Source organism: Artemia franciscana, chromosome 6 (assembly GCF_032884065.1).
Source record: "Artemia franciscana chromosome 6, ASM3288406v1, whole genome shotgun sequence".
NCBI classification, from domain to species: Eukaryota; Metazoa; Arthropoda; class Branchiopoda; order Anostraca; family Artemiidae; genus Artemia; species Artemia franciscana.
Window position 1 is genome coordinate 22,141,668 of NC_088868.1, and position 13,800 is coordinate 22,155,467.

The 13,800-nt window shown below is 37.9% G+C and overlaps 1 protein-coding gene across 1 annotated transcript in view; it reads right to left on the reverse strand.

Annotated features, from left to right (window-relative positions):
* LOC136028191 (laminin subunit alpha-like) overlaps window positions 1-13,800 on the reverse strand; it is a 231,253-nt gene that overhangs the window by 35,220 nt on the left and 182,233 nt on the right. The window lies entirely within an intron of this gene.

Sequence of the window (13,800 nt, forward strand, 5' to 3'; positions counted from 1 at the left end):
GTCCCCTCCAAAGTTTATACGACAATCTCTTCCATAAAAACCTTATATGCCGCCGCAGCATAAGTTTAAACCCTTCCCCTGGCTCTGGAGGGGGGTATGTTGACAACTTATACAATCTAGAACTTATCAATTTTCAATCAAATGAGCCTTCACAAAATTTTATACAAAAATCCCTTCCATAAGAACAATATATGCCCCAAGAGAAAAACTTAAACTGTCTCCCCCGGGCCCTGGGGGTTGCTTCGACACAAGAATTTTCCTCATTTGACCTTTGATCTATTTTTAACAAAATGATCATCTCAAAACTTTGTCGGACGGGTTTGGGAGGAAAAGTGTGTGGGGATATTTGCACTCCGTTCTCTTTTGACTCTTAAAAACTAAATTAGAACTTACAATTTAAAATCAAATGAGCCCTCTCCGAAGTTTATACGAGCATCCCTTCCAAAACACCCATTTATGCCCCCAAGGAATAATTTACAACGCCTAACCTCGAGCCTCGTGGGATTGTGTCGTACCCCGGGGTTTTGGTTACATGATCTTCGAAGTATTTTTAACACAAATGAGTCAAAAGGGTGGGGGAGGGATAGTTGCCCTCGGATCTCTTTTGACTCTTAAAAAGTGAACTATAACTTTCAATTTCCAATCAAATGAGCCCTCTCTGAAGTTAATACGAGCATCCCTTTCATGAGAACCATATACGCCCCCCGGAAATAACTTGCAGCGCCTGCACCTGGGCCCTGAGGGGTTGTGGTAACACCAGAGTTTGATATATAATTTTTAACTATTTTTTTTATATAAAAATGTCTCAAAATGTGTATCGGACGGGTTTGGGGGAAAAAGTTACATGGGGGGGGGGCTAGTTTCCCTCTGATCTCTTCTGACTCTTAAAAAGTGAATTAGAACTTCCAAATTTCCAATCAAATGAGCCCTCTATGATACGAACATCCTCATATATGATTCCGTAAGAACCATATATGATACCAAGGCATGATTTAAAACACCTGCCCTTAGGCCCTGAGGGGTTGTATCGACATCGACATTTTTATGATCTGACCTTTAAACTATTCTTAACAAAATACTATCTCAAATTTTTTGTCAAATGGGTTTGGGGAAAAAGGCGTAGTTGCACTGGGACTCTTAAAGTGAACTAAAACTTTTAATTTCCAGTCAAATGTGGAAAACTCTCTGAAGTTTATACGAGCATCCCTTTCATAAGAACCATATTTTCCCCCAGGGCATAAATTACAAAGCCTTGCCCCAGGTCATGGGGGTTGTATCGACACCGACTGACCTTTGAACTATTTTTTAACAAAATGACTATCTCAAAATTTTTGTCGGACGGGTTTGGGAGGAAAAGGGTGGTAGAAGGGATTGTTGCCTTCTGCTCTTTTGACTCTTATAAAACTAAATTAGAACTTTCAGTTTCCAATCAAATCCAATCGAATCGAGCCTACCCTCGAACCTCGAGGGATTGTGTTGACCCCGGGGTTTTGGTTACATGATCTTTGAAGGATTTTTAACAAAAATGAATCAAAGAGGTGAGGGGGGGGGGCTAGTTGCCCTCAGATCTCTTTTGACTCTTAAAAAGTGAACTAGAACTTTCAATTTCCAATCAAATGAGCCCTCTCTGAAGTTTATACGAGCATATCTTTCATAAGAACCATATATACCACCAGGAAATACCTTACAAAGCCTGCCCCCGGACCCTGGGGGGTTGTGGCAACACCGGAGTTTGATACGTAATTTTTTAACTAGTTTTATAAAATGTCTCAAAATGTGTATCGGACGGGTATGGGGGAACAAATTACATGGGGGGAGTCTAGTCGCCCTTTTGACTCTTAATAAGTAAATTAGAACTTCTCGGATCTCTTTTGATGCTTAAAAAGGGAACTAGAGCTTTCAATTTCCAATCAAATGAGCCTTCTCTAAAGTTTATACGAGAATCCCTTTCATAAGAACCGTATATGCATCCAGAGCACATCTTACAACGCCTGCCCCCGGGCCCTGGGGGGTTGTGTCGACACCTGATATTTTGTTGTCCGACCTTTGAACTATTTTTAACAAAACGGCTATCTGAAAATTTTTATCGGATGCCTTTGGCGAAAAAGGGGCGTGGAGGTGCCTAGTTACCATCCAATCTCTACTGACCCTCAAAAACTGGACTAGAATTTTCAATATCAAATCAAATGAGCCCTCTCTGAAGTTTCTACGAGCATCCCTTCCATAAGAGCCACATATACCCCCAGGGCACAAATAAAACGCCTGATACCGAGCTATGGAGAATTTTGTCGAACACGGAGTCTTCGTTATATGATCTTTGAACAGTTGAAAAAAATGTGTACCTCCAAGTTTTTTATAATAATAATAATAATTTATTTGTTACCCGCTTGTTTTGACAAATTAAGCGGAGTAAAAACATTAAGGAAAGAAAAACGAAATAACACAAACAATACAATTAATACAGTCTAATCAAAGAGTGGTAAGGGCCCAAGCGTTGACAGGCCTCAGCACCTAATCTAGCATAGAGTTTTTTATAAACGAAAATAATATCAGTGGCACAAAACTTTCTGATAATCTTCTGATTTCTATAAGAACGCGGCAGATACAACAAATATTTACAATAACGAAAATACATAACTCTTATGCCCTGCAAATCTTGATTATTAAACAACGGGCGCAAACCGGAAAGAAACAATATAGAATGATCGCAATATGTAGAATAAAGTCTGGATAAAGCCTTTCGTGAAAATCTGCCTCGGTTCGGGACAATTTTCGCGTACCCTTTTTTAAGTTTACTTTTAATATCATTTAGCCCACAGGATCGAAAAGCCGATAAAGATGAACAAATACTAATACCAAGCCACCGAATCGAAGAAACGAGCTTAACTGAAAAATAACCACAATCAAGATCACTACTTTGATGCTTAGCATTAAAAACTAAATATTCACATTTTTCAGTATTAAGTTTGAGGCCGATTTCCTCAAAAGACTTAGAAACAAGCTGGGTCGACTTAATTAAGCTAGATTTAGTGCGGCTGATCAAAAGTAAATCATCTGCATATGCAATGTACGAAAGATTAGTTAGGCCTAAAAAACATGATGGATTAATACGTGGCAAAACAGAATAAAGACAAGCATTAAAAAGATAAGGGGATAAGACTCCTCCTTGCCTAAGACCAGAACGGATGGGGATATTACCAACGTAGGTGTCACCTGACTTGAGTCGAACATATGAATTAGCATACCAAAAACGAAGAGTTGATATAATAGACACATTTGCACCAAGTTGGATTAAAGAATACCAAAGTTGGCTATGACAAATTGAATCAAAAGCTTTTGAAACATCGAGTGCACAAAAATGAACCTCAAAACCATTTTTATGCGCTTCAAGTAATAGCGAAACTATAGCACGATGAGCATGTTGGCATCCTATATACGGCTTAAAGCCAAACTGATTAGACATATAATCTACATTAGACAGGAGATCAGGGAGCAAAACATATTCAAATACTTTACTTAAAGTACAAGCAACCGTAATAGGCCTATACGAAGCGCAACTAGTTGGGTCCTTACCGCGTTTCAAAATTGACGTAATGTTACCAACTAAAAAAGAATCAGGGACTAAAGAAGAGCATAAACACATCTGAAAAAGTAACTGCAAGTGATAAACTAATTCCTCCGAATCGGTGTTGAGGTGAAAAGCACTGATCCCGTCTATATCATAAGATTTCGATTTAAGTCTCTCTACACTTCTTTTGACACGGTCAACACTAACGGGAGGTACATGACCTTGAATGATTTTGTTAGGCAACAGATTAGAACAGAGCTTGGCAAAACGAAAATGAACCGCATATATCACTGTATCGAAAATGTTACTATAATGATTGATCCATGATACATTAGGGATTCGGTCAGCCGTAGGCGATCTATCAAACTTCGCGACATTGATCACTTTTTTCCACTGGCTAGGAGACTTAGGAAATTCAGCACCATTGTACCTAATTTTTCGAAGATAGCGTTTGAAATCAAGCTTTGTTCTTTGTTTAATATCGAAAACATTACCCCTTAAGGGGCGGCCGCAAGCTATCCAAATTTTTAGCCACAACTTAGCCCGATTTTTTATTGTTTTGAGCTCTGGGTCATTCTTCCAAATTGAACTTCTTGTTTTTGCTCTAAAGCGACATAGGGGAACAGCTACTTCTTCAGACCTCTTTAAGCACGATACAATGTGGCTATAATAAATATTAAGCTGAATTCTGGCTTGTGGGGACCCAACGCTTGTACACAACAGATTAAAAGGGACTTTAATCGTTGATAGAAGGCTAACAAGCGTAGAAAAATAAAGAGGCCAGTCAGCTTTGTTCCATTCTCTTTTAGAAATCCATTTTCTAGAATTGGGACGAAGGTTCTTCTCCGCAGTAGCATTAAGGGTAACAGTGAGGGATAGGGGGAGATGGTCGTAATCACGCTCATCCTGATCAACATGGACTTCGCCACAGATGAGACCAGAAGAAACGATACAATGGTCAATGTCTGAAAGTGAGCCACTATTATGGATATAGGAATGGGAGGCATCTTTCTTCAAAATTTTGTAACTATTCGGTAAGGAATCTAACAGAAGCTCAGTCCACACTGATGAAGAGTGAATGTTACAGTTCAGATCACCGATTAATAACCAATCCAGTCCACTACTCTCAATGCCATTCAAAAGACTTTTTATTAATGCGCAAAATTTTGTAAATTTAGTTAAACTTCGGAGGGATTTCTGGTCGCAGGGGAGATAAACATTAATGAGGACAAGGTTGGCAAGATGAATAGCAATATAACAATCACTCTCGTGATAGCATAAAGGGGGGGGGTGAAAACAGCGTCTTTTTTATTAAACATGCTAGGCCACCTGATGGTCTGCCAGAGGTTTTGCGTGCACTTTTAGAAAAAACTGAGTGTTCGTTACTTCTCTGTAGGGATTTTAAGCTCACTAAAGGTAGGAGATGCTCCTGGAGGAATAAAACATCAAAATTTTCTAATTTCTGATCTAAAGAAACGTCTTTATCCTTAGTACCGTTAATATTGAACGAACATATAGTGAAATTAGTCTTAGCACTCATTTTCTAGTATAGGACGATCGTTTCGACAGAAGTTCACGAAGAATTCGGCATTTCATTGAAAATGACACATGATTGCCTTGACAGTTCGCACATTTTGGTGTAGCCTGGCACGGAGAATCAGGCGAGGATTCATGTTGCCCTGCGCAACGGGAGCAGCGTTTTTCTTTATCACAATTTGATTTTAAGAGATTTGGTGATTGGCAATTATAACAGCATTTGGGTGGGCGTTGGTATTCGTAAACTCGATATATCTCATACCCAATCTTTATACCAAGTCGAAGTGCATTAGCCAGCGCAACAGCGTTTTCAAAAAACACTCTAACAGCCAAAGAATTGCCTATTCGCTTCGCATGAGTAATATTATTGCAATCAATTAACATTTCCTCATCAAAATTGGTCGGTATACCTTTAATGATTCCAATATATTTTGTTTCTTTTACTTTGACGTCACAATCTCTCATTACATTTGGAACGGCATTGCAAAAGTTCCTTGCAGCAATCTTGTCAATTCGTACCACTAGCTTATCGCCAGAGGGCTTAATGCTGTGAATACATTCATGACCTGGAATAGAGTCTATTATTTCGCGACGCTTGGCAGGATTATCTAATTCTGATGGGACTTTAGAAATAACAACGGTCGTCAGATCGGGATTCAATGACTGAGCGCCAGGGCTGCTAAGAGGGGGGAATTTAAGATCATACGACGAAATCTTCTCACGGATTTGCTTAAGTTCCGAATCAATGCTTACAAGCTTTGAGGCGAAGCTAGAATAAGCCACAGCAGGAATAACAGGAACCTCGGTAGGTAAAATAATCACGTATGTAGGCAAAGACAAATTTTCGCTGTCGCATTTCTGGAAGATTTCCATCATGTCCTTAATGTGACGGTAATTAGCTTGATCGCCTTGGCGTCTTTGCACACGTTCACCCTCGTAAACATGAGACCAAAGTTCTATTTTAGCCGCCATAATAGACTTCTCATCGAAAAACCCAACAGCATGGTTAGCAATAACTTCATCACTTACTCCTTTTTTAAGATTTGATTGCACGAAATTCAACACCGACGAATGTACATATTCCGTCATAATGGTATAACCAACAAATATGGACAATTAGCCAAAGTCCAAAATCAAATCAAATTATTACTCACCATGCTGTCAAACAGCTAACATCCGATAAAATTAGTTTCAAAATAATCCTTTTCAAAGTAACTGAATTCGTTATTTTCGTCACACTAAAGTAGACCGGTTTTACTCACAGTTCATAAATATCCAATTCAAACCAAATCCTTTTACTTTGAACTCCGAATCAATATAATCCAGTTATTTGAGATGTTCTCACTCTGAAAGCTAGGTTACAACTGAGTTACTAGGTTATCGGATGGGTTTGAGGAAAAAAGGGCGTAGATGGGGGGGGGGAGGGTAGTTGCCCTCTGATCTCTTTTTACTCTTAAAAAGTGAACTATAAATTTCAATTTCCAATCAAATGAGCCCTCTCTGAAGTTTATACAATTATCCCTCCATAAGAACCATATATACCTCCAGGGCATAACTTCGAGCGCCTGCTCCCGGGGACTGGGGGGTCGTATTACCACCGGACTTTTCGTTATATGATCTTATATATCTCATAATCTTTATCGGATGCATTTAGGAAAAAGGGCGTGGGGGGCTAGTTGCCCCCCGATCACTTTTGACACTCGAAAAGGGCACCAAACCTCAAGATTTCCAATCGAATGAGCCCCTTCCGAAGTTTATGTGACGACCCCTTTCATATGAAGTGCCTCTGGGGGAAAATAAATAAATAGAACATTGAAGCCGCATGGCCTTTACTATAGGTAACGCCATGGCGTTGCCTCTGATTATTTTCAAACAGTTCGTGGTAACGAACTGTAGTAAGGAGCGACCCGGTTCAATAGTAAACGAAACTCTAAAAATCGGGATTTCGATGCTAAAAGATACATCAAAAGAATTGGATTTTCATGCTGATTTTAAATATATAAGTTTCATCAAATTTAGTCTTTGTCATCGAAAGTTAAGAGCCCGAGAAAATTTACCTTATTTTGGAAATTAGGGAGAAACACCCCCTAAAAGTCATAGAATATTAACGAAAATCACACCATCATATTCAGCGTATCAGAGAACCCTTAAGCGAAAATTCCAAGCTCCTATCTACAAAAATGTGGAATTACGTATTTTTTTGCCAGAAGACAGATCACGGGTGCGTGTTTATTTGTTTGTTTTTTGTTTTTCCCAGGGGGTCATCGTATCGACCAAGTGGTCCTAGAATGTCGCAAGTGGGCTCTAATGGATATAAAAAGTTCTAGTGCCCTTTCTAAGTGACAAAAAAAATTGGAGGGCACCTAGGCCCCGTCCCACGCTCATTTTTTTCCCAAAGTCAACGGATCGAAATTTTGAGATAGCCATTTTGTTCCGCATAGTCGAAAACCATGATAACCATGTCTTTGGGGATGACTTGCTCCCCCTTAGTCCCTGGGGGAGGGGCTGCAAGTTACAAACTTTGACCAGTGTCTACATACAGTAATGGTTATTAGGAAGTGTACAAACGTTTTCAGGGGGATTCTTTTGGTTTGGGGGGTTGGGTTGAGGGGAGGGGGCTATGTGGGAGGATCTTTACTTGGAGGAATATGTCATGGGGGAAGAGGAACTCAATGAAAAGGGCGCGGGATTTTCTAGCATTACTATAAAAAAACACAATGAAAAAATAAACATGAAAAAGTTTTTTTCAATTGAAAGTAAGGAGTAGCATTAAAACTTAAAACGAAAAGAGATTATTAAGCCTAAGGGGTTCTAAAAATACTTTAGCATACAGAGCGAGGTATTTAGGAGGAGATAAATACATCGCTCTTTATGCTAAAGTATTTTTAGTAATTTCAACTACTTATTCTACGGCCTTTCTGATTCAGGGATCATTCTTAAAGAATTGGGACAAAACTTAAGACTTAGGATAAAGAGCGAAGTATTAACGAGGGGACAAGCCCCCTCATATACATAATAAAAATATAAGAATATAAAATTTTGTTACGTAAGTTAATTCTTAAGTTATGTATATTTTTTTCTAATAAAACGTTCATTAAAAATTAAAAGTTCTAGTTGCCTTTTAAGTAACCAAAAAACTGGAGGGCAACTACGCCTCCTTCCCCACCCCTTATTTCCTAAATCGTCTGATCAAAATTAAGAGAAAGCCATTTAGCCAAAAAAAAAATTAGTATGCTAATTTCATTTTAATAATTTATGTGCGGAGAGCCAAAAGCAAACATGCATTAATTCAAAAACATTCAGAAATTAAATAAAAAAATATTTTTTTACCTGAAAGTAAGAAGCGACATAAAAACTTAAAACGGACAGAAATTACTTCGTATTTGAAATGCGTTTTCCCCTCCTCAATCCCTCGCTCTTTACGCTAAAGTTCGACTCTTTGCCACAATTCTACTTTTTAAAACAATTAAAAACTTTAGCGTAAAGAGCGAGGGATTGCGGAGAGGAAAACCCATTTCATATACGGAGTAATTTCTGTTCGTTTTAAGTTTTAATGTCGCTCCTTACTTTCAGTTAAAAAAAAACTAGTTTTTTTTTTAATTTGATAAAGGGACTTATCTTGAGTTGCAGCCTGCTTTTAATGTTTCAGACTGAACTTGGCTAAAAAAAAAACATTAGTCTAAAGGGAACCTGAAAGATTTCACAGCAGGCCGAAAGTAAAATAAGTGCAGAAAGTGCGAAAGTGCGAAAGTAAAAATAACTAACTAAAAATAAGTGCGAAAGTAAAGAAAGTAAAATCGGATAATATTTATCCGACTTTTCAAAATACATTATCTGCAATATCTCTGGAATGGTTCCGGAGGTCGAGTTGAATTTCGAAGGGGCAAGTGAACTTAAAGGGTTGAAACCTTCAGGTAGGGTACGGCGATACACGGAGACTTCAAATTTTGTGTTTGAGGGGTGAGGGGATAACAATTATTTGTCCTCGACCAAACTAAACGTCTTGCACTATAAGCCTATATGGAATTTAGAATCTATCCAGAGCTAAACAGCGAAGTAAATCTCAAGACACTATATGTAGCCACACGATCAAAAATCGTAGCTGGAACATCTCCAAGAAGAATTGGGAGATCAGATCAAATCTTTCAGGGAGCAATGGAAGTGGGCGAGTAGACCTCAATCTTTGATTGGGTTGGAGCCGAAAATTCGTCTCAAATCTGTTTAAAAGTTTGGCACCCTAAGACTTTTTGAGACTAAAATTTATTAATAAGGTAATAATTCAAGTCGAAAGAAAGACACAATATGTGCCTAGGTTATCTAAATAGCACACATGCAAAATCACACAAGCGGCTTGGTGGACCAACTTCAACCTTTCAAGGTGTTTGATGACTAAGTGGACCTCAAAATTTGATTTGAGGCAAGGGGACAGAGGGAATTGAAAAGTCACTATTTTGTTCATCGAAAAAAAAATTGGTTGTGACGATTCACGGCATTTCAAAATAGGCCAAGGATTCTTTTTCTCTGATTATTTTGAAATTTTTGGGGTATTTAGGTTGGACCAAAGGGAGCTCAGTGAAGATTAAAAAGGAAAACAAAAAATTAAATGAAAACACAAACGAGTGTATATTATCAGTTTAATTGACATACGTTGATGTTGCTTAAAGTTTTGATAATCTTTTATTTATGTAAATAAAAAAGTTAAAACATGTAAAAAGTATTTTGTTTTCAGTAAAGCGCAAATTATGTTCTGGCCTTAAGAAGGCATGGAGGTTATCGGCCTAAGCATATTCATTGTTGCTCGTTTTGAGGTTGACTCGGCTAGTTACTGTAATTTCTATTCGTTTTGAATGTCATTTATTTATTGATAGTGATTTGTGGTAGTTTTAAGCTCGGGAGATCATTTGACTTTATTTCTACTGGTTTTTGGCTTTATGGTGCTCTTTACTGTTTATTGAAAAACTTGTTTTGTGGAAGTTTTAATTGATTTCTGTTCGCTTTTTATTGACTTAGTCTTTTCCATGGAAAAAATAATAAGATTTTATATCTTTTCAGTTTTTTTTTCTATCAGAATCCATAGTTTGGGTCGCTATTTGTATATTGGAGAAACCTTATCAACATTTTTTAATCCTGACAAAAACAGTATTTTTTAATTTAATTTCAAAACTCCTGAAGTTGACCTAAAAAACGAAACTTAATACAATTCCCAAAGGATTTTATATATGTCCTTTGACAACATGGATACACTGGCACTCTTTTTATTTATTAAATAGTCAGAGCAGAAGTAGTAATAGTAGTAGCCCCAAAAGTTTCAGCTTAATACCTCTAGTCGTTCTTGATATAGCGCTGAGATGTCTTATTGGCAACCAAAAACACAATATTTTTTGATTTAGTTAAAACAACATTTCGTTTTAAAGCATAAGGGGCCAATTGCACAATTGTGGGGGGTGGACATGCCCAATATCCCTAGAGACATAGTTGCTGGACCGTTCTACTATGCTGAACAAAATGGCTGTCTCAAAATTTTGACTGGATGTGGTTGGAAACTGAATGTACTTGAGAGTACATTCAGAGAAGGACTGCTTGCCCTCCAATATCTTTTTTTTTCTCTTTAATGGGTACCAGAACTTTTAATTTTGGAACAAATTGGCCCTTTTAAAAGTTTCAATGATATTTCTAGCTATTATAGAGGGGTGCTGCTGTGATATTGCTTATATGCCCTTTTGAAAACCTGTATGCATACAGTTTTTTCCTTTAATTAAAACTTCTTCTAAACGTTCCTTAAAAGTTTCACCTTAATACCCTTAGCGTCATTAGTTACAGTAACTGTAGTATTATTATTAAAAGTATACACATAGTGCCTTCTGGCTAGTCCAAAACCCCCACAACTCACCCTTAAAGGTCTAACTTAATAATATAAGTTGCTCTTCAGATATTGCTTTGACATATTTTTGAAAGTCCATATGCTCATTGTTTATTTTAATTTAGGTCAACATCATCCTAAATACTCCCGGAAATCTTAGCCTTTATACCCTTGGCCTGCGCAGTAAAAATGGTTGTAGCAGCATTAGTAGCGGTATACACATAGCACCTTCGGTTTTTTTCAACATCCCCTTTAGCACAAATTTCAGATTGATACCATCAAATTTCAAGTTTCAGCTTGATACCATCAACCACTCCCGAAACATTCCTGATGCGGCTACTTGACAAACTTTGTGGGCATAGTGTGTTTCAAATTAGTTCCGTACACTTTCTATATATCTCAAATTTTTCTCCTTAATATTCTTAGTCTTTATAGCAGCAATAGTAGCAGCAGAATTAATTGTAGTACCTTAAGCTTTAGTGGCAGTAGTAGTAATAGAAGAAGCAATAATAGTAAAAGTAGTAGTAGTATGAGAAGAAGCAGTAGCATTAGGATACAAATATTTTCTTTTGATGAGTTCAGAATCCCTCACAACAAGCCCTCTTAGTTTCAACTTCACACACCCTAAGATATTGCTGTAACACTCTTTTGACAACTAGCATGCAGACGGTGTTTTGTGATTCAGTTCACCTTCCTTCCACTATATTCCTTGGCATTCCTTCATATCCTTAGGCATAGTTGTAATAGTAGTCACAGTAGTAGTATTGATATTAGTAGTAATAGTATTGAATAGTGCTAGTACTACTAGCAGTAGTAACATTAACATATTGCCTTTTGGTCAGTTGAACATCCAGCTCATCCAGTTCTAAAATTTTTATCACAATGCTCTTAGCCTTACAAGTAGTTGCAATAGAAGTAGTAGTAGCAGTAAATGTAGCAGTAACAGTAGTTATTAGCAGTAGTGTGCAATATTGCCTTTGGGTGAGATGATCTTCCCCTTTCAGCATTCCTTCAAAGTTCAAACTTAATACCCAAATCAATTACTGAAATACGCTATTTTGACAATTTACATGCACATAGCGTCTTTTGATGTAGTCCGAATTTCCCCTCAATAACTTAAATGGTGTAGTCTGCTAGCAGTAGTGGTGGTAGTTGTAGTGGTATTGGTAGAATGCAAATTTTGGCTTTTAGATCATATTCCTGATCATTTCCCGGGTTTTCCAGATTAATATACACAATTATTCCTGTGTTTCACCCTATTGACAATCCATACACCGATAACATGTTCTAATTTAGTTCAACACTCCTCTCAATATTCTCTGAAAGGCTCATCTGATTACCCTCCGTCTTCTTAGAAAATAAAGTTCAAACATGCATACCTTTCTCAATATACATATACTATGTGTAAACAATGAACGAATTGCTTAGCTTACAGCCCTTGTTCTGAGGAGGTTGAAACCCAAAGACACAATTACTGGACCTTTCAACAAGGATGAACAAAATATATCTCTTAAATTTCGATCTTATGTTTTTGGGAATGATAAGCTTACGGGGGGGGGGCTGACTGCCCTCCGTTCATTCTTGACTCTTAAAAAGGGCACTAAAACTTCCGACTTCCAATCAAATGAGCTTCATCCGATCCAAATATTATACACGCACCCACTCCATACAAACCTTGTATGTCCCGGGGCATGGCTTACAACCCTTGCCCATGGGCTCTTGGGGACTGTATCCACCCTAAAGATACTGTTAAGTGATTTTTGGACAATTGGTAACAAAATGGCTCTCAAATTTCGATTAAAAACGTTTCGGGAAAAAAGGATGTCAGGGGGGGGGGGTAGTTACTCTCCATCGGGTGTGACCCTTAAAAGGAACTAGAATTATACATTTCCGATCAAATTAGCCTCTTCTAAAGTTCACACACCTACCCTTTTCATAAATACCTTATATGCCCCTGGGACATACATCAAGACCCTTGCGTTGAGGATTGCGGGGGATGGGGTTGTCATCCTCAAAGACATAATCTCCAGACCTTTCAACTACCCTAAAGAAAACGGATATCTCAAAATTTTGATTAGATGTGTTTTGGGAATTTATAGGCGTGGGGGTGGGGCTTGTTGCTCTCCAATCACTTTTAACAATTAAAAAGGACATGAGAACTTTATATTTCCAATCGAATGAGCCTTTTCCAAAGTTCCAACGACAACAAATGGCCACCTCAAAGTTTCTCTCAGATGCATTCCAGGAAAATACGAGATGTGTGGGGGATGGGGTTATCCATCCTCCGATCAGTCTGAATCTTAAAAAAGACAATAGAACTTCCGATTACCAGTCCAATGAGCCCCCTCCGAAGTTTATGCTATCACCCTTTCTAACTAAATCTTAAATGCCTCCAGGGCGTAACTTACAACCCTTTCCCTGAAGGCCGTGGAGTGTTGTTATCCTCAAAGCCATAGCTTCTGGACCTTTCAACTACGTTGAAAAAATAGATATTTCAAAATTTTGATTGGATATGTTTGGGGAAATGATGAGCGTAGGAGGGGGGATAGTTGCCCTCCAATCACTTTCGACTTTCAAAGAGGATATTAGCCCTTTCAATTTCTGATCAAATGAGCCCTTTTCGAAGTTTCTACGACAAATTCTTCGATAAAAAGTTTACCTTCTAAAACAAACCAAAACAAAAGCAAAAATTACATTCAGATAAAAAAAAAGTACACTATTAGAACCGCCTTGTGCAATACCCCTATATAGGAAACCTGTCATCCCTTGGCTTGAACAACGAGGCAAATCTATTGGCTTGAAAAACAAGATAAGTTGCTTGAACCACGGTATTCTG